Here is a 20,604-nt window from a genome sequence, read left to right as displayed (position 1 = left end):
AATTTCCCTCATCCTTCCAGCCCTAAGCAACCACTAATCTACTTTCTATCTCTACAGATTTCTCTATTCTTGACATTTCATATAAAGGCAATCGTGCAATCATACAACATACGGTCTTTTGTGACTGACTTCTTTCATTTAGCATAAAATTTTCAAGGTTTATTAATATTTTAGCACGTATCAGTACTTCAGTCCTTTTTATGGCTGAATAATATTCCACGGTATTAATATACCACATTTTATTCATCTGTTAATTAGTTGGACATTTCATTCATTTTAACTTTTTAGCTATTATGAATAATGCTGCTATGAACATTGTGTACGTGTTTTAATTTCTCTTGGATATATATCTAAAGTGGAATTGGTGAGTCATCTTGTAAATCTATGTTTAAAATATTGAGGAACTGCCAGTGTGTTTTCCAAAGTAGCTGTATGATTTTACATCTCTACCAGCAGTGCATAAGGGTCCTAAATTTTCCATATCCTTATCAATATTTGTTTTCATCTGTCTTTTTTACTGTATCCATTTTAATGGGTGTGAAGTAGTATCTTATTGTGGTTTTGATAGCGTCCTTGATAGCTAATGATATTGAGCATCTTTTTATATGTTTATTGGACATTTGTATATATTCTTTGGAGAAATGTCAATTTGATTATTTTGGCCATTTAAAAAAAGATTTTATTTATTTATTCATCAGAGCGAGGCAGAGACATAGGCAGAGGGAGAGGCAGGCTCCCTGAGGGGAGCCTGATGTAAGACTTGATCCCAGGACCCCAGGATCATGACCTGAGCCAAAGGCAGATGCTCAACCACTGAGCCACCCGGATGCCCCTCTTTTGGCCATTTTAAAAGTATCTGTCATTTTATTATTGATTTGTAAGAGTAGTTCACATATTCTGAATATAAGTCTCTTATTAGATAAATCATTTGCAAATATTTTATTATATTTTGTGGGTTGTATTGTCACTTCTCAGTGATATTACTCACAGTGCAAAGTTTTTACTTTTGGTAAAATCCAATTTATTTATTTTTTCTTTTGTTGCTGATGTTTTGGTATTGTATCCAAGAAGGTATTGCCTAACTCAAGGACACAAAGATTTACTCCTATGTTTTCATCTAAGAGCTTTACAATTTCAGCTTTTCTGTTTAGGCATTTGACCCATTTTGAGCTAATTTTTGTATATGGTATAAGGAAGAGATCCAATTTTATTCTTTAGAATGTGGATATTCAGTTATTCCAGAATTACTGGTGAGGACTGTTCTTTTTCCATTGAATTATCTTGGCACTCTATTGAAATCCATTGACTCTACATGGAAGGATTTATTTATGGACTCATGACTCTCTTCCATTAATATGTATGTCTATCCTTGTATAGTATCTTAGTGTCATACTGTCTTACTGTAATTCCATATATTAAGTTTTTAAATTGAGATATGTAAGTTTTCCTTTTTTCCCCTTCTTTTTTCGAGATTGTTTTGGTTATTCTTGCTCCCTTGCATTCCCATAGGAAATTGGGGATCTCTTTGTCAATTTTTGAAAAAGAAAAAAAAAGGCAGCTAGGATTTTAATAGGTATTGTGTTGAATCTGTAGATCAATTTGGGAGCTATTTCTACCTTAACAATATTAAGTCTTCTGATTCTGGGGCACTTGGGTGATGCAATTGGTCGAGCATCCGAATCTTGGTTTTGGTCATGATCTTAGGGTTGGGGGATCAAGCCCCACATGAGTTTCCATGCTCAGCTTGGAGTCTGCTTGAGCCGCTCCCTCCCTTTCCCTCTGCCCCTCCTTTAAAATGGATGAATCTTTTTTTAAAAAAAAGTCTTCGGGTAATCCCTGGGTGGCTCAGCGGTTTAGTGCCTGCCTTTGGCCCAGGATATGATCCTGGAGTCCCAGGATCAAGTCCCACATCAGGCTCCTTGCATAAAGCCTGCTTCTCCCTCTGCCTGTGTCTCTGCCTCTCTCTCTCTCTCTGTGTCTCTTGTGAATAAATAAATAAAATCTTAAAAAAAAAAGTCTTCTGATCCATGAACATGGAATGGTGTTCCATCTATTGAAGTCTTCTTTAATTTCCTTCAACAATGTTTTGGGGGATCCCTGGGTGGCTCAGCGGTTAAGCACCTGCCTTTGGCCCAGGGCGTGATCCTGGAGTCCTGGGATCGAGTCCCACGTTGGGCTTCCTGCATGGAACCTGCTTCTCCCTCTGCCTGTGTCTCTGCCTCTGCCTCTGTCTCTGTGTCTCTCATGAATAAATAAATAAAATCTTTAAAAAAATGTTTTGTCATTTTCAGAGTACACATTTTTAATTTCTTTTGTTGAATATATTCCTAAGTATGCTAAGATTTTTGATGCTATTATTATGTTCTCTTAATTTCATTTTCAAATTGTTCATTGCTAGTGTATAGAAATACAGTTGAATTTGTATATCAATCTTATATTCTGCAAACTTGTTGAACTTATTTTTTCAAATAATTTTTTAGCGGATTCCTTAGGATTTTATATACACAAGTTTACACCATCTACAAATAATGGTAGTTTTACTTTTTCAAAACTAGAATTTTGGATCCCTAGTTCAGAGCATTTTTATTTCTTTAGAGGATCCTGAAAGGAGCTTTGTGGCTGGCTTGAAAAATACTAAAGCAGTTATTCCCAAAAATTCATTGATCCCAAATCCTAAGATTGAGTGTTTGAAAGAGATTTTAATTTAAAGTTGATACAGCCAAAAGATTCTATTAATAGCTGCATTAGTTTGATAGGGACCCATAACAAAATACTGTAGACCAAGTGGTTTAACCAACAGAAATCAATTTTCTCACAGTTCTAGAGATGTCCAAGATCAAGGTGTTGGTAGATTTGGTGTCTCCTGTGGTCTCTCTTCTTGGCTTGCAGATGACCACCTTCTTTCTGTGTCAGCATGTCTTTCCCCTGTGCAGGCATATCCCTGGTGTCTCGCTGTGTGCCCAAATTTTCTTTTCTTATAAGAATACCAGTCAGATTGGATCAGGGCTCATCCTAACAGCCTCATTTTAACTTAATCACCTCTTTTACAACCTATCTCTAGATATGGTCACATTTTGAGGTGCTGAGGAGTAAGTCTTCAACATATGAATTTGAGGACACAGTTCAACCCCAAACAATAGCCTATGGGTTTTCCTCTGAGAGATCTGGTCTCTGGTTAGTTGCAACTAGTGAAGCCAGAATTTGCTGAAATAACCCATTCACATGACCACTAAATGACATTGCCTTTCAGCCAGAATTAAAAAGCACTGCCTATAGTCCCTGAGATAAAGGATTCTCATGTGTGGTTTTGCATGTACCTTGAGCTCAATTAATTTTCTCTACAGCCACATCAAGGAAGATCAGTAACCAGACATGCATATAAGCCCTAGAACCTCTATTTATACTGACTGCTTAAAAAAAACAAACAAACAAAAAAACAAAACAGGGACACCCGAGTGGCTCAAATGGTTAAGCAACTGCCTTTGGCTCAGGTCATGATCCCAGGGTCCTGGGATCCAGCCCTACTTTGGGCTCTCCACTCAGTGGGGAGTCTGCTTGCCCTCTCCCTCTGCGCCTCTCCCCATGTGTGCTCCCCGTTTCTCTCTCAAATAAATAAGTAAAGTCTTAAAAAAAAAACACAAAGTAAAAGTAATTCCAAATCCTGCTGTGTAAAAAATATGGTGATGGACTTGCATGAGGAGTCCTTCTGTGAAGTAAAATTAGAAGTTCTTAAATGGAAAGATTCCTGTGAAGTGAACTTTAAACTTCTTAAAAAGCTCACTCTAATTTTGTTCTCTTTGTGGAGTGAAGGGTTAGTTTTGGAAGCTCAAGATGTAAGTATTCTTTGCTCTGTACTTCTTATAGTAGCCAAAAGCAAGATGCTGCTGATCTCAATTACATCAGTAGGAACTTTCCTCCAGGTCATCTGAGTTGAGGCATCATCCCACCTTGGCTGGTGGACTTATCTCCCTCTTTCCTTTGCATAGTTTCTGCTCCCTTTTTCAGTCTTATTTTTAACTTTCTTGCCCTTTGAGTGTTTTTATTGACATGTGGCCACAAACCCTTTTAGGAAGCAGGCATTTATAAATCACCCACAGAGAAATCAATAAAAATCAGTTTAATCCACAGTATGACTGATTACCCTCCCCCGGATAACCAGGATCCTGCAGGCTCAGCAATTATACCCATGAGGGTATACAAGAAGGGTGAAGGATAAGGGGGCACTACATTCTGAAAGAGGCAATGAGCTGCCAGCTCCCAGAGGCTCAAGGAAGGGATGGACTTGGCTTCTATCCATGCACTTCTCATCCAGCCTCAGGGGAGAGTTCTGTGTTTCCATTTCATCCAGCTCAGATTTTTCCAACCACATCAGGGGCATTTTCTTATCTTCTGAGGATCTGCTTCAGAGCTAAAGTATCTGCTTCAGAACTAAAGTATCTTCTTCGAGCCTCAAGAAAGGGCAGTAGGAATAAATTGCTGTATTTGTAGGGGGTGGGGGAAGGTGGGAGAGTATATTGCTGTAGCACAGAGGCATGGAAGACAATAGAAGCTCTATCAAGCTGTCTGTTGTCAGGCTACTGCTTTTGGTCACCATGAGTTGGGGGAGGCCGTCCCTCTAGCCAGAGCTCCAGGGAGTCAAGTCTGAAAGTCATTATACAGAAGCTGAAAGGTAGGCCTAGAGAGAGGTATGACTGGCCCAAGGTCACAGAGTGCTTTCATAACCAGCTCACAAAGAAATGAGTCCATTGCTTTGAAATCCTAGTTCTCTTCCAAGAGGATCTTTGCTTAGAAAATGCAGATTAATGGGGAGTCAAAACTAAAAAAAAAGTAAGTCTACATAGAAAAATATTAATCGGTTCATTAAAAATGAGTATGTCAAATTGCCCACTGTAAGGACCATGAGGGTCATCAGACCATTTGGACCAACCAATAATGCCCTCTTGGAAATGGGACTATACTAACCTTTGGAAGAGAATTTCCTAGAAGGGGCTTTCCTTCTCCTCTCCATCAGCAAAAACATTCCAACTTCAAGGCACAGGGTGCTGGGGTCAGGTAGTAGGAGGCAGCAGGACTGTTCATGGTGCACTGAGGGCAGGGGCCTCCCTGAACCAGGAATTCAGAACCAGGGCTGCAACAAAAACCTCACAGCCCATGAAGGCCTGATTTTACTTCCTAGCTGTGCCTGTTTTCTCCAAGTTGTATATCTTTATTAATCCAGCCCTGGTCCTGTAGCAAGTCTTGCCCCCTTTCCCCTCAGGGGCTTTTTTGGAGATGTGTGCATTTAAATTGGGTTAAGGAATTATTTGATTCTGTTCAACATTTGTCAAACTCTGATTATGTATCAAGTGCCAGGGATACAAAGATGAGAAAGGTTGGGTTTTATTTTATTTATTTATTTATTTTTTAGGTTGGGTTTTAAAGGATAAGTAAGACTCTGCATAAAAACCACTGAGTTGCTCTCAGTTAAGTGGGAAAGGTTAACTTGCAAACAAATAATTGCAATTATGTTAGAGCAGGGTTGGTGAACTTTTTCTGAAAAAAGCCAAATAGTAAATATTTTAGGTTATATGAGTCAGTTAGAGGCTGTCTCAGCTACTCAACTCTGCCATTGTAATGCAAAAATGGCCATAGGCAATAACAAATTATTGATTGTGGCTATGTTCCAATAAAACTTTCTTTATATAAAAACAGTCAGTTGGTCAGATTTGGTTCACAGGCCATAGTTTGCTGAACCCTGTGTTAGAGAAATGTCATAATAATATACAAAACAAATAATAATAACAGTAATAGTAATAAAAGCTACCATTCTGATAGCTAACTCTGCTAGATACCCTATACCAGGCATTGTCTCTATGATTCATATATATTTGCATGATTATTTTTCATAAGAACTTGTGAGGACACTGAGATTCAACAGCCAAGGTCACAGAGCTAGGAAATGACAAACACAAGGTAAAGCCCAACTCTGTTTGGCCCTATAGTCTATGTTCCCAAATAAACAACTTAAAACTCTGAAAGGAAATGGGCAGAAGGAGTTCATACGGTGAGGATCATGAGGTGGTTCCTAAAGGATGAGTAGAGTCTTCCATGGAGGCAGATGGGAGAGATAGGCCTTTGAGGCAGAGAGTGGCATGGAGGTTTGAAAACACATGGAACATTTTGGAAACAGGGGCATTAGATGATGTTGGGGTGTGGGATGCCTTGGTAGTGGCTAGAGAAGAAACAAGAGAAGTTGGTAGCTCAGAGCAGAAAGTCTGGCATATGTGCCAGAGACCTTGGACTTTATCCATGGATCAGGGATTTCCTAGGTATCAGTCTTCTAAATATGCTGCATCAGGCTCCCCTGAGGGCCTGTTAGCCATACAGATTCCTGGGCCTGTCCCTGGATATTTTGATCCAGTAGAACTGGGATAGAAACAGGAGTATGCATTTTATCAAATACCTCAGATGATTCTAGTAAGCATTCTCAGATTTAAGAATCAGTGCATGAAGAGCCACTGAAATATTTTACTCAAGAGATAAATATAACCAAAGTTGCTTTAAAAAGGCCACTTCTACTTGGAAGATGGATTATTTATTAGGAGAATGAACCCTCTCAGAGGTCCATTTCTGGTTAGTTATCAGCTTCTCTCATCTAGAAGTACAGACAAGAAATTTCCAGAAGTTTCTGCATTTCCACAGGCTTTTAACCGTGGAAACCGTGGGTTGAACTCTATACTGTTAACCAAGTAGTTAATTTAAGGAGAGATAATATACAAGTAACAAACTGCAATTAAGCAGAACATATGTGAATTTGATGTTAAGGACAATACATTCTCCATGATGAATCAACTGATGAGTCCATAGCAAGAAAAACATCTTCTGGTCCTCTGGTGCTGGTGGGGTGGTAGTTGAGAACAGTGTTGCTGGTTCTGTGTTGCCCTGGAAGCTTCAGCATGGTGTGATGAATAGAACCCTAGGTTTGGAGTCAGACTACCCTGAATTCAAATCCCATTGAAAGTGCTTAGTAGTAGGGACACCTGGGTGGCTTAGTGGTTGAGCATCTGCCTTCGGCTCAGGGCATGATCCCAGGGTCCTGGGATTGAGTCCCCCATCGCGCTCACCACAGGCAGCCTGCTTCTCCCTCTGCCTATGTCTCTACCTCCTCTCTCTCTCTCTCTCTCTCTCATGAATAAATAAATTCTTTAGAAAGAAAGAAAGTGCTTAGTAATTGTGATGCCTGGAGCAAATTATCCTTTCTGAGCTTCAGTTTTCTCACCTGTAAAATGGAAATAATAATTCCATGCAGGATATTGCAAGGACTGAATAAGATGAAGGATATAAAGAGTCTGACAGAGTACCTGGTACAATAAATATTGGTTCTCTTCTGCCGATGTCTCAAAATTGTTTTCATGCACTTCCCATCTTTCCATTGTGGAAAGATGACAACTCCCTGGAGAGAAATCCTCTATGGTTACTTCCTGCCTCATATTATCAAGCAGTCACTGTTGCACAAGCCTGTTTATGAGGAACACACTGAAATTCATGTGCCTCAGGCCACCAGAGTTTGTTGTTGAGAGAGCCATTCCCAAACTCCTGCCTTAGCCTTCCTCACCACCATTTCACAACACTCTTTACAATAGCCTGTTCTCAAGTGGTGCCTAAAGACTCAAATCCTGTGGCTATTTGCATAGATTTGAGTGTCGAGGGAACTTCTCTGTTTTACTTTAACCCATGGTTTCTTGTGGCCACAGCCTCTGTCCAAGTTCTGAGCTGACCAAACTGCAAATGCATTTCAGTTCAGATTCCCTTGATGCCCCTGGCCAAGATCCACAACTGTTCCCATCCCCTCCACTGGTCTCGGTGGGCAAGGTGTGAGCTTCTTCCTTGTCCCGCAAACTGGAGTTCTCATTCCAAACTGTGGGGCTGGGGTTCAGGGCAGCAAACCTGCTCACAAAGCCTCTCAATGCCCAGGTCTTGGGGCCTGTTCCCTTGGGAACAGTTAGCAGTCAGATCCTATCCAACTTTTAACTGAGGAATAGGTGGAGTGAGTTCCTGGTGGTCATCTGGAAGAAAGCAACAGTGCTTGAAAATCATTTGAAGGTTGAAATTTAACTCAATAAACATGTCATTATATTCACCAGGTTAGCTTTTATGCAGAAACAAGGAAGTGGGTCAAAGCTAATTCTTCCTTTAGAGCCTAAGTATATGTTTAAATGTATACATGTACAGTGGAAGGAAGGGTGGGGGGCAGGCACTGTGGGGGTGGAAGATTCAAAGGTTTGGACTGGGGTTTCTGAGAGGATGCTGATTTCATCAATATGGGCAGAGAATGCAGAAGGAGAACTGGGTTCTGAGGAAAGGAGCATGGTGATATGTTTAGAGAATAACTTAGGGCAAGCTCATTTGCTCTATATCTGAATATTCCAGCTCAGACTCTTATGTAGGCAGCAGAGCAGCAACATGAGAGAAACCTTTGGTGTCCAGAAAGACCCTGTACAACCCACTTTACAAAGCCTAAACTGTTTGTACCAGTAGAAATTCTTTTTTTTTTTTTTTTAAGATTTTATTTATTTATTTGAGACAGAGAGCACAAGTGAGGTGGGGGGAGTGGCAGAAGGAGAAGGAGAAGCAAGCTCCCCGCTGAGCAGGGATCTTGATCCCAGGGCCCTGGGATCATGACCTGAGCCAAAGGCAGACGCTTAACCAACTGAGCCACCCAGGCACCCTGGTACCAGTAGAAATTTTTTATTGCAAGTGTCAAAAAACAACAACAACAACAACAACAACAACAACACAAGACAGTTTAAGCAAAAAGGGGGTATTCATTGGTTCTTGAAACATAAAAGGCCAGGGATATCAGGCACAGCTTCTTTAGGGCATCAGATGACAGCCTCAGGGCCTAGTTTCTAGCTCCTTGATATCTTCTCTTTCACATCAATTCCATTCTTAGGCAATAAGGGTTCTGTTTTCACCCCCTTACATTTAAGATCTGCAGCTAAGAATCTCCTTCCCAGCAAAATCTTATTGAGTCTCATTGGTTCTGGGTAGGTTACGTGCTCACCCTTGAACCAATCACAGTAACAGAGGGGATGTGATACAAAGATGTCCAGAGGCAGCCTCCAGCTCTGGTGTTGCCACTTAGACCCCTCACCTCTGATTGATGACTGCTCTCCATGGGCAACATGGACCCCAAACTCATGGGGTAGAAAGTGGATTTCAGGCTGGCAAATTAGCCCAACCCTCTACTGTAGAGATGGGAAGACTACGGCCTGAATGGTAAAGGATCCCACTGCCACACAGGTGGATGGCTTCACAGTCTGCTCTTCCCTCCCCGAGACAGCCCATCACTGAGCCTCTGCAATTCTTCCTTTGGCCTCCTGAAGTACATATTAGGCTACACTGTGCCCTGAAGTTCAGCACCAGGTTTTTGGGCCTATTTCCATGGCTTCTGAGAGCTGGGATTCCCAGAGTGGAGATACACAGGGGCAGGGACTTGAGCTGGGGCACTCCATCTCAGCAGGCAAGAGCTATCTCTTCTGTTTGTCTTAGCTGATGCAGCTGCTTCCCATCTACTCCAGGGGATGCTGTGAGAAAGACTTTCAGTTCCATGCCTCAGTTTCAATTGTCCTTGCTGGCCCTGAGGTAGGGCTGTGATCTGGAACAATCAGGATCTCTCATAAGGACTAGTGACTTGCTCTATATCACGCAATCAGGAAATCAAGTTAGTACTAAAACCTAAGTCTCCTGTACCCAAAATGGTGTCTTTGGCCCTTCTTGAGCGAGGACCCATTCTTGATCTTCTCCAACCTCAGCAGAGATAGAACAAGAATATTGGGAGAGGTTTTTCCTTATGAGGGATCCTGATTGTTCCAGATCACAACCGTACCTCAGGGCAGCAAGGAAAATTAAGGCTGAAGTATGGAACTGAAAGTCTTTCTCACAGCATCCCCTGGTTGGGAAGCAGCTGCATCAGTTAAGACAAACAGAAAAGATAGATATTCCCTGCTGAGATGGAGTGCCCCAGCTCAAGTCCCTGTCTCCTGTTTATCTCCACTCTGGGAGCGGAATGTAGTAGGCCATATGAAGAGTGAGTTTTGATTCCTGGAGTCTTTGTTTTCAAGGGAGGGATACACCAGGTATCAGCAATTGCTCTGGACCTATGCTATGTTTCCACAGCTTGGGGCATAAAGGAAAGCTCTGCCATCAGGCTTGGCAGATGCGATTAATGTACAGGAAACAGAGACCACTCTGTGGCAGCTGGGGGCAGCTGAGAGCTACCATAGACCAGAGAGCACGTAGTATCCTGGAAGGGCAGGGAAAGCTTCCTGGGAAGGCAGCTGGAAGGACACACCTCAGAGCCCAGGGCCTAACATAGTACCTGACACTAAGGAGGCACCCACTAAGCATTTATTGAATGAATGAATGACTTAGGCAGGCACTGTAAAGGCCATCTTTTCCTTTGGACCTTCTGAAACCAGTTCCCACATTTAGAATTCTATGATCACTTCCGAGAACAAAGCTGAGAAGGGAGGGGGAGAAGAGGGAGAAGTAGGAGGGAGAAACTGGCAAAGAGAGGACAGGCATACTGGGAACTGGATATTTATTTATTTATTTATTTATTTATTTATTTATTTATTTAGACTGGGGTTAGGGGTCTTGCTGAGTCAAGAAAGAAGTTTTATTTTTATTTGGAAAAAAGTTCCCAAGGTGATAGGGTGCTGATCCTGGGTGGCCCTTGACACATCTCATGTCTTGGATAAAACTCGACTTGTCTTTCTCCATCCTTGTTCCCATCCTAAGGAATGAATGTCTTCAGACACAGAAGCCAAAAGTTCCAAGGAAGAGGTTGTTAGCTGAGATTGGGCCCCCCTTTTGTCTTCTGAGAGAGTCTGCAATGTGCAGTGTGGGCAAAACTAGTTGTGGTCAGAGTCCCATCAAGCTGTTCAGTTCCTCTGGCCTTCTCCCTGAAATGAGACCACAGTTCCCAGAGGCCTGCCTCACAGGAGTGAGAGATTCCAGGTTCTGGATTCCAGGACCTCAAATATCAGAGTCTGTCTGCTAATTAGAGCAGGAGTTCTATGTTCATATGTTCATATGTTCAGGTTTGGTTTCGGAGACTATGACCACTTTGCAAACCTTTATAGCTCAACTCTTCTGTAGGGGGTAGATGGTTCCAGGAGTGTCATGGCAGCAGACACTAGGGTGATGACACACTTGCACATGTGCCACTGGCAGTAATTTGGGGAACACTTTAACTGGATTTCAAAGTGGAGCTGCATGGAAGGGTCAGTGGGGCTGCTCTGTGGCTTCCTATAGGATTTAAGTTAAAGCTGCAAGTCCCATTGAGAAGTGAATCCTAAAAGTCACTTTGCAAAGTACTCCTAGATGGTCAAGAGGCATGTAGGTGGCAGAGGAGGAGGCCCTGCTCTTTGTGAGGTTTTAGTTGGTAAGAACCCCATGGGGAGAATCTGTACACCTGTATGTCAGAGAAAACAGGAAACCCACTTACATCATTGAGAGAAAAACTCAGCTATTAACTTGGGCAAGCTCAGTAGGAACAGGGAACCTGCATATGCAGCAGCCCAGATGATGGGTGCTCATATTGCTTAAGTAAGAGGAAAACAGGGTGTTGTCTTCCCCAGGTCCCACATGAGGAACTCCAAGGCCATGATGGGGCCACAAGTGGAATCAGCCCTGGAGGGGTCATTTGACTTCCCTAGGCTTCCTGAAACCCCAGGGTCTGAACTCTTAACTACTCTGTATCAGAGTCTGTAACACATTTTCTTCTGCTCTCTCTCTCATTCATTCATTCACTTACTCATCTATTCAAGAAATCCTGGCAGATGAATTTTATGCTGTCCCTGCCGTCAAGGAGTATACTGTTTAGGACATGATTCTTAATGAAGTGTGGCTGAGAAGGGGGAAGAAAGAGGGTGGTGGGGATAGTGTGCCCAATGGAGGGCCTCATCAGAGTTCACTGGAGGACAATTCACACTTCTGCACCCTGAGATTTATGCTCTGTTAGTTAATAGAAATTTGTCATATGCCTTAGGGGGATTGGGTAGCAAAAAGGCTGAGAACTGCCTGGGCAGTAAACAAATGAATATAAGACAAGGCGAAGAGCCACAAGGCAAAGGAAAACAGGGGTCTGTCAGAGTCCAGATGAGTGACATCAGAAGAGGGAGTCAGGGCAGGCTTCCTGGTAGAAGTGACATTTGAACAGAGTACTAAAGGATGAACAAGAATTGGCCAGGGAATTCCAGACAGGAGAGTCCACAGAAAAGTTCAGACAAGCACATGCTGAAATGAGAATCAATAATGCCTAGCTAATGCATGATTATCATTATGCATGATATGCATATGCATTATGCATAACTATCCTCTCTAAGTAATTTTTCAGGACATCAAAGAGACTCTTTTTTCCCTTTAGCAACCCCATAATTTATTATGCAAGTAAGTCATGCTCATTGTGGGGGAAAAATGAAAAAATATAGGTATAAATATTTTAAAAATGTAAAATTAATTTTATTCATAATTCCCATTTGAAGATACCCACTTTAACATTTGGCTTTTAACCTTCTGAACTTCCCAGAGCTGGCAAACCAGAAAACCAAGCCTGTAAAGTACACAGGAAGGAGTATACCTAGGTTGTAAGTGAAGGCTTGTACTGCACAAAGTGACTTTTTAATCAATATTCTTTTTCTCAGAGGTGAGTAAAATAACATTTCTTAAGTATCTACTATGTGCTGCATACATGCCTTATTTTATTAGAATCTCATCACAACCCTTTGAAAGAAGTATCTTAGCCCCATTTTCCAAATGACAGCCTGATCCCAGAGAACACTCACTGCTTTGTCAAGGGTCACTGAGATGCAAGGGCCAGAGCCATGCTGGAACCTGGCCTATTTCACATCCAAACCTCTGCTATTTTCACCGTACCACATCTCATGCTTGCTACCAAATCTTGTGCTGGGTTCAGATTGATGACATTGTCAGAGGCACGGCTGCTTCTGCATGAAGCAGGGCTTGGCCTCCTACATAATTTTTATGGCCTCAGAACTGAATAGTAATTGCTCTCATTAGATGGCACCTGTACTCCCTGGCCTGCCACACTCTGTCTTCCATAAGAAGGGCAGGATAATCCAACTTGTGTGTTAGAGAGATTTCGCCGGCATCTTGTAGAGTAGTTAGAAAGGGCCAGACCAGAGATAAAGAGGAGTGGGCTTGGGAGAAGGCAGGGCTGGGGAGGGGAAGAAATGATGGATCTTGTTTGGGACATAGTACACCTAAGAAGCATTGTGCAAAGATAACTGGCAATTGAATCTCTGTAACTCTGCTATCGTGGGGTGATATTAAAGTCACCTGCATTCCTTCTGCTCTCTGGCAGGGATAAGGAGCTGAGCCCAAGACTGAGAGGGTCGGTGGTGTGCTGGTAAATGTTTAACAGCTGGCTCTTTTGGGAAAAGGGGCTTGATATGTAGCATTTGCTGATTTGCTGATTTCCGTGGCATCATAACCAATTTCAGGCTACCAACTGGACATCACTGAATGTGAAGTTGGAAAGAGATGCACAGTAGCACGTCATTATACGTTGTTTCTCCCACACAGATACAATAGAACTAAATCATCTCAAGAGTAGAGGTAACAATAAAATATAGTAAAATAATTAGGATGTGATTATTGTCGGTGTTTTATTTTTAGTGTAACTCTATTGTAACTTAAGAATTAAGTTGAACAGAATTCTTAAGTTACAGTAATCACAGTAAGTTAGTAATAATCACGCCTTGGAAAACCTCATTGGCTGTGATACTTCTACTGAACAAAAGCTGTAATTCAGTTTTTTAATGATGTCTGTGTTTAACAACCAGCTCACAAAATTCTTGACAATTAGCGTACCACTGGAGAAGTTCCAAGAAAGTACAAGTTGGAAGAACTACAGATCTACCTCCTTGTCATACAGGCTGAGGGACTCCCCAGGGTCACACATCTGGGAGGGCAGAGCCAGGCCCAGGACCCAGGAGGAGGTTCTTGGTCCTCCATGCTTCCTGATGGCCCCTCAGTGCCCTGGTCAGCCACACAGACCCAGGGAAAACCGTGTGGTCCTTGACCCCAGGATGATGATTCATGTCACCCTGGAGTGAGTGACTCAGGGAAGAAGCTGCCGGGCGGCCTGGAACAAAGAGAACTGGGCAAGATTTATTTCTGCTAGGAGCTAAATGGGAGGCTCAGATACTTTTCTGCTGTTTCCAGTGCCTTTGAACTGCCTCCGATTGAGCAATTGCACATATTTCCAAGAAGAGAAAATTTTTTTCAAGTGGACTTATTCTTAAAAAAGAATTGCTGAAGTGAACAAGCTGGAGAGGAAACCTGGGGAGATGCTTTGGCTGACTTCCTGTCATGGCTGGGGGGTGGGCTGGGCTGGAGGGAGGTCTGGCTTTGGCTTGACCATTTTTTAGGGGACCTAGAACCTGATCCCAGGAATTTCAGGGTTTCACCAACCCTCTTCCTCCAAAATGGCATCCAAGGTCCAAGAAGCTTCCCGAGTGCCAGAGAGTTGGGGTGAGGAGGGTGCCAGATATCTATCCCGAGCCATTTGACAAGACGTCTGCCATGCTTTCTGTGAGTCATTGGTCAGTAGATGACCTCTGAATCAGCCTTCTCAAGGCACCTTCAAGTCTGGCAACTCTGCTGCTGGCTGTACAGAAATGACTGTGCCATGTGCCCCCTGCCCCCTCATCCACCCACCCCCAGGATGAGAGGAGTCTCGTGAGGCTGTCTGAAGCCCTTGTCTATCAAGTAATTCCAAACAGCCATTTCCTCTCTTTGGGGTCTTTCCCTCAGGGTTCTGTCGGGGAAACGGGACCCAAGACTTCTCCGCATTTAGAGTTCAGGACTTTCCCCCTCATCTCTCCAGGGAAGCAGGGCACAGGCTTTTTTCTGGTGCCTCACCAGGGTCCATACTCTCATTGCTTCTACTTGGCCTCTCCTGTCTTCCCCTTGGCCCATAATCTTTTACTAGTCCTGGGGGTGGGGAAGACTTACTGTTACTTAGGATGCTTTCCCCAAATTTCTTTTCTGTACCCTGAACCCTCTCCATTTCCCTAAGGGCTAGCCCTTCACCACATACAAGGCAGAGACAGACTCCCTTTTCTCTACCCCCTGCTGCTACACCTCTCCCTGAGGCAATGAGCACAGAATGGACTCCAAGTTTGTTGAGACAATGGGGGAAAAACAAGTGTGAGGGGAAGAGAGGGCTCAGTTACTATTTTAGCTGCCTCTTATGTCCCCTACTCCAGCCCCCTGCTGAGCACAGTGGGTATCTATTCTTGCCCTCTTCTTATTGGGGCTGGCTCAGCCTCTCCCCCTGAGTATGGTCCTGGCATTGGTCTGAGCAGAAGCTGGTTCACTCCCAGATCTGGAATGGGTTCTGAATTAGGGGAGGAAGGCACCCGCAGCTAACAGAACCTATAAAAGATCCTCAGGCCAGAGGGTGCAGATCCCAGGGGGTGTTAGGAAGTGCTCAGGACCAGCCTCCCTGTAGCACTGCCAGACTTCAGCCCCTATAGTCCCAGCCCCTGGACCAGAGGGATTGTGTTGAGGGCAAGAAGTCACCGGGAAGTCTCTTCTAGCTCCTCATCTTACCCTCTCTGTTGCTTCTTTCTTTTGCCCTTCTATACCACACCCTTGCTCCCTGGGGACTGACCACAGCAAAGATCTAGGGCTGACCACAGCATAGACTTGGGATGACCACAAAATAGATTGAGATGGCCATGGCATTGACCAATAGCTGACCACAATGTAAAACTGGGACTGACCACAGCATAGATCTGGGATGACCACAGTACTGTACCCACTCTCTCTAACCCCACTGGCTGCCGCTACTGGCTGCCCAACAGCAGAGTAACTGTCAACAAGAGTAAATGTCAGAGTGCATAGCCCCTGATGGGTTTAATTCCAATCATGTCTGATGGCCTTTTATCTACTTGTTTGTATAGAGAAGTCCTGGCCAGGAATATATCTCCTTTACCTGCAAGAGACAAAGCTGGAACTCTGCTATCCAGGATGAACAGCAGACTGTCTGGGCCTGGTTGGATTTTGATGATGCCATAGCTCAGAGAACTCAGCTGCCCTATTCAGAGAGTGAGAAAGGAACTCATTGAGTACATACTATGTGCCAGCATTTTGCATGTATTCCCTAAGTTAATCCTCACAACAACCCTAAAAGGGTCTCCATTTTACAGATGAATAAACAAAGGTCAAGGGAAACTAAATCCAGCAGGGAAGAGGCAGAAGAGAATTAGAACCCAATCTTCTAAGTTCCAAAGACCTCTTGCAGCATCCCAAGGTTAGGAAACAGGATGGCGTTCTCCTGAGTTGAGGCCTGCTCAGGCTTGCCCATGGGATCTAGGATCCAGCTCTGCAGTTGTCCAGGCCCAGGGACCCAGAGAAGTGCCTCTCAGCACTCTAACCTGATCTCTGATGCCCCAAATTTTCCAAGTGTATCCAGGACTGCCCTGGGGTGAGAATGGGGACCAGGAAGCATCCTCTCTCTCCCATGAGAGTGACCACAAGAAGGAGGAAGATTGGGAGGCACTGCCAAGGGATGCCTGCTTCCACAGAGTGGACACATTTGTTTATCATTTACCAAAAGCAAGCCCTTCAAAAATAGAGGCAGAAAGCTGGGGAATAGGGATTCTGGGACCCTCTCTGACAGCCCCTCACTCACAAATATATGGCTTTGTGCCTGTCTGGGCCTGTAAGATTAGAGCAGGAGGCAAGATTGGCTGATTTCCAGTGCCCACCCCCCACCCCATCATACTCTGAATTTGCAGAGGGACTGAGAGAAATGTGTGTGCAGTCACCCCAAACAATTCCCTTCATCAAATTCTTCATCTAGAGATAGACCAGTGGTATTAATAGCAACCTAATCTCTTTCAAATTCTTTGTGTTGCTAAAATGAAAGCAAAAATTCAAAGCTGGAAGAACAAAAAAACTCCCTTCTGAGAATTCTGAGTCACTCCAGAAAGGTCAGTAGAGTCTGGGTTAACCCGTTTTTTCCCAGAAGGGCTTCTGACTCTTCCCTGGACACCCAAAGATTAACAAAGAAAATGTGAGAGCCACTTAGCTTGTTGACTGTGCTTCTTGGACACTGTGGTTCAGAGAGGGATTTGGTTCCCCTTGTGCTGGTTGAAAGGCTTTGGGAGAGGCATCCTTGGGGCCATTGTAAGAGGTCACTGCTTGCCAAGACCACCACTCATAACCCAGTGGGCTTGCCCAGTTGGGGACTGGGGAGTCAGACAAACCTCACGGGTTTTTTGACTTTGGGTGTCTTCAGGGCTCTGTTTCCTCATTTGTTAAATGGTACTAATAATATTAATGATGAGTTTAGTATTTATGAGGTTTGGGTAAAGTTCCTTGCTAAATCATGAGCCCTGATAATGCTTGCAGGGACACAGGGAACCCCCACAGGAAGCCAGTGCCCCCTCCCACTGGCTGAGGGGTGCAGGATGGAGGTGTGCTGCCCGCTGTGGGTGGGCATGCCTATGTTTGAAGGACCACTCCATCAGAGTAGTCCTCTACTGCCCTCCTGCCCTCTCTGTGCAGCCCACAGGGCCCTACAGTGGCTTTTCCAGGGGGCAGAGCCTGTTCAGCTGATCTAACAAGTGTGGAACTTTCTGGGGTGAACATTTCAAAGAACAAATTAATGGACAGTTGTATGAATGGAAGAGTCAGAAGGCATGTGGGTGAATGGATAGCCTGACAGATGTCTTGCCACCTCAAACTGTGGGCCTACATTTTTACCCTCATAAGACCTCTGCTAGCTGCTGCTCACTCTGCCCTGCCCTACCACCACCAATGGCCTCATTTAGGAATGCACATTCCAGTTCTCTTTGGGGCAGGGTCCTATGCTGGGTTCTACTGCACTTTAGTGAAACTCCCAGCAAAGGAGGCAGAGGTGCAGAGTGGGGAGGTAATGGTTTTGGGGTCATATTTGTGTGCATTATAATCCTTGGCCTGGCACTTATTAGCTATGGGATCTTGAGCAAGTTACTGAACCTCTCTAATCCTTAGTTCCTTAATATGTAAAATGGAAATAATAAAAGCCATGTTACAGAGGTTAAACAAGATAGCACTTGAAATGCACCTAGTGTGGTATTTGACGCTCAGTAGGCAAACTAGAAATATTTGATGAATGAGAGAATGAAGAGAAGCATACTAGTTTGCTTTCTTTCATGAGCATGGCCAAAGGCAAATAAAATATTTAAATATGGATTAGAGACTTTTGGCCTTGTCAGTTATACAAATGATTGGAGAGTTATCCCAGCAGAGGCTTAGATAATTTACAGCAGATACAAAGGTTACTGGACCCAGTTGTTGCCCTCCTGTGTACCTCAGTTTTCCTTCCTGTAAAATGGGCCAAACTATATGGTTAAGCACTGGCTGGGGACAGAATGAATGGAATCTAAAGAGCTGACTGGCTCTTGACAATGACTGACATAACCCGTTACTGAGTAGGCTAAAGAGGTTTAGAAGGGCCCTGAAAATGGGTTAAAGAAGGAGTGGTCCAGAGACCGAATATTACTAAATATTTTTTCCTTTTATGGGTCGGTGCTCTAGATCACCACTTCCTGCAGATTATATTCCTAACTTTGCTGTGATAGATGCAAGGTTCATGTGCCCACAAGTTCCAGCAGAACCCAGATGTCACCCTGGGGGAGGGACTCTGCTGTTACCTTGCTATTTTAAGCAGTGAGTTTATAATAATGGATGAGAGAGAAAGCGAATGGGGCTGGAGCAGCGTGGGAATGGCCTCGGCAGGCAGGGCTGTTGGGGCTCCCCCTGAGAAGCTCAGGGTACTGTCTCATCAAGTGTGGGACCACAGCCAGCCTCCACTCTGCTTTGTCCTGCAGCAGCTGATATCTCTTAGAGCTTGTCTGACTTAATTCGTTTTGTTTTGCTTTGCTTTGCTTTCTGACCCAGGGACTGACTTAAGATCTTTCTTGAGGAGCAAGAGATGGAGGAAAGAAAGTGGAGAGTCAGAAAATGAGACACGTTTTATGTGACTTTGGGATACCATGATCCCGGAATCCTATGAGATGGGACCATTACATTTGTGGTTTATTGTGACTAGGAAGAGTCCAGGATTTCAGAGACTCCTAGGGTTGAAAATGGCCCCTGGAGTGGGTTAAGAATCCTGTGACCATTGCCCCAGTCTTTGCTGGAACTCTCCCAGGAATACGGAGTTCATTGCTTTAAAGAGTAGCTTGTTTCATCTCAGATGGTTCCAAACACTAGAAAGGTTTTCCTTGCCTTGATCTGACCTTTCATTCATTGGTCATGCACTTATCCTTTGGGGACAATAGAACTACAAGAATGACTTTATAATATCTAAGAAGCGATTTTATTTTTCCCTGCACCATCTCTTCTTTAGGCTAAAGATCTTTAGTTCTTTAAAGACAAATTCTTGCTTCCTGCATACTGCTTCCTCTTTTTGGAACATAACCCAATTTGTCTGAATCCTTAGCACTCAGAGTGCAAAACATTTTGTACAGATTAAGGCAGAAAGGAAGGTAGAACTGTTACCTCCCATGTTTTGGGAACCATATTACTCTTAAACAGGCTGGACCTGCACATATATCCATCATCACTTAGGTTTCTAGGCAAGTACACCAACTTTCCTGGTAGATTTGGGGTTTGTGGATACTCTTGCTACTGTCAACCGCTGTGACCATATACTTTGCCCAGCACCACTGATATCATTACTGTTGAAATCCAAGTAAAGGTGATAGAAATTAATCACAGAGATTAATTTCATCCATATGAAATTAATGATGCTTATTTCGTCCATATGGCAACTGAGATGAGAGACATAGTATGCCCTGGCCCTATAGTTCTCACTCCCAGGAGCCAGGTTAAATCTGTCCAGTAGGGCTTCTGTCTTCCTGTGTCACCTTTCCTTCTAGCTATTCTGTTCAGAGAAATTCTCAACATTTAGTATTCATGGCTCAGCTCAAACACCATTTCTAACATGGAATCTAGTCTAAAACTGTATCTTACCTGTCCCAATTTCCATAGTTAGGGAGTCCTTTCTGAGATCCTGCCACTTCTCACTTTTGAAGTTCTAACAGTTATACTGTTTTCACACTGCCTCCCACCATTGGACTCTGTGCTCCTTGAGAGCCAAGACCACATCTTCATCATCTTTAAGTCACCAGCACCTAGCACAGGGGCTGAAAGAGCACATGTAAATTCAGTGTGGTGAACAAATGGGGTTTGTTCACATTCAGTTCAGTTCAGATTTCCTACTTTGAGATGAGACCTCTTGAGTTGGCTAGCAGAAGTCAATTGTTTAAGAGCTGAATGGGGCTACCTTTCCACTGCAGAGACTGATAAAAGATGGTGGTCATAATGACCAAACCCAATGGCTAAAATTCTCTAGTTCTTTAAACACAAATCAACAAGGATTTTTTTTTTTAAGTATATGTGCTGCCAAAGCAAGCACCAACAAGCATTTTTTGATGAATCTTCTAGTTACCCATGATAAATCCCTCCTCAGGGAGCTCAGTCCAAGGTGTGTGTGTTGAGTGGAAGCATCTGTCAGAGTTATGGCTGATATCTGAT

The 20,604-nt window shown here is 43.5% G+C and overlaps 1 protein-coding gene across 4 annotated transcripts in view; it reads left to right on the top strand.

Annotated features, from left to right (window-relative positions):
• IRAG1 (inositol 1,4,5-triphosphate receptor associated 1) overlaps positions 1-20,604 on the top strand; it is a 125,106-nt gene that overhangs the window by 23,077 nt on the left and 81,425 nt on the right. The window lies entirely within an intron of this gene.

Source organism: Canis lupus, chromosome 21 (assembly GCF_011100685.1).
Source record: "Canis lupus familiaris isolate Mischka breed German Shepherd chromosome 21, alternate assembly UU_Cfam_GSD_1.0, whole genome shotgun sequence".
In the NCBI taxonomy this organism is placed as follows: Eukaryota; Metazoa; Chordata; class Mammalia; order Carnivora; family Canidae; genus Canis; species Canis lupus.
The sequence above is the reverse complement of the archived record's forward strand: the minus strand, read 5'-3'. Positions and strand labels throughout refer to the sequence as shown.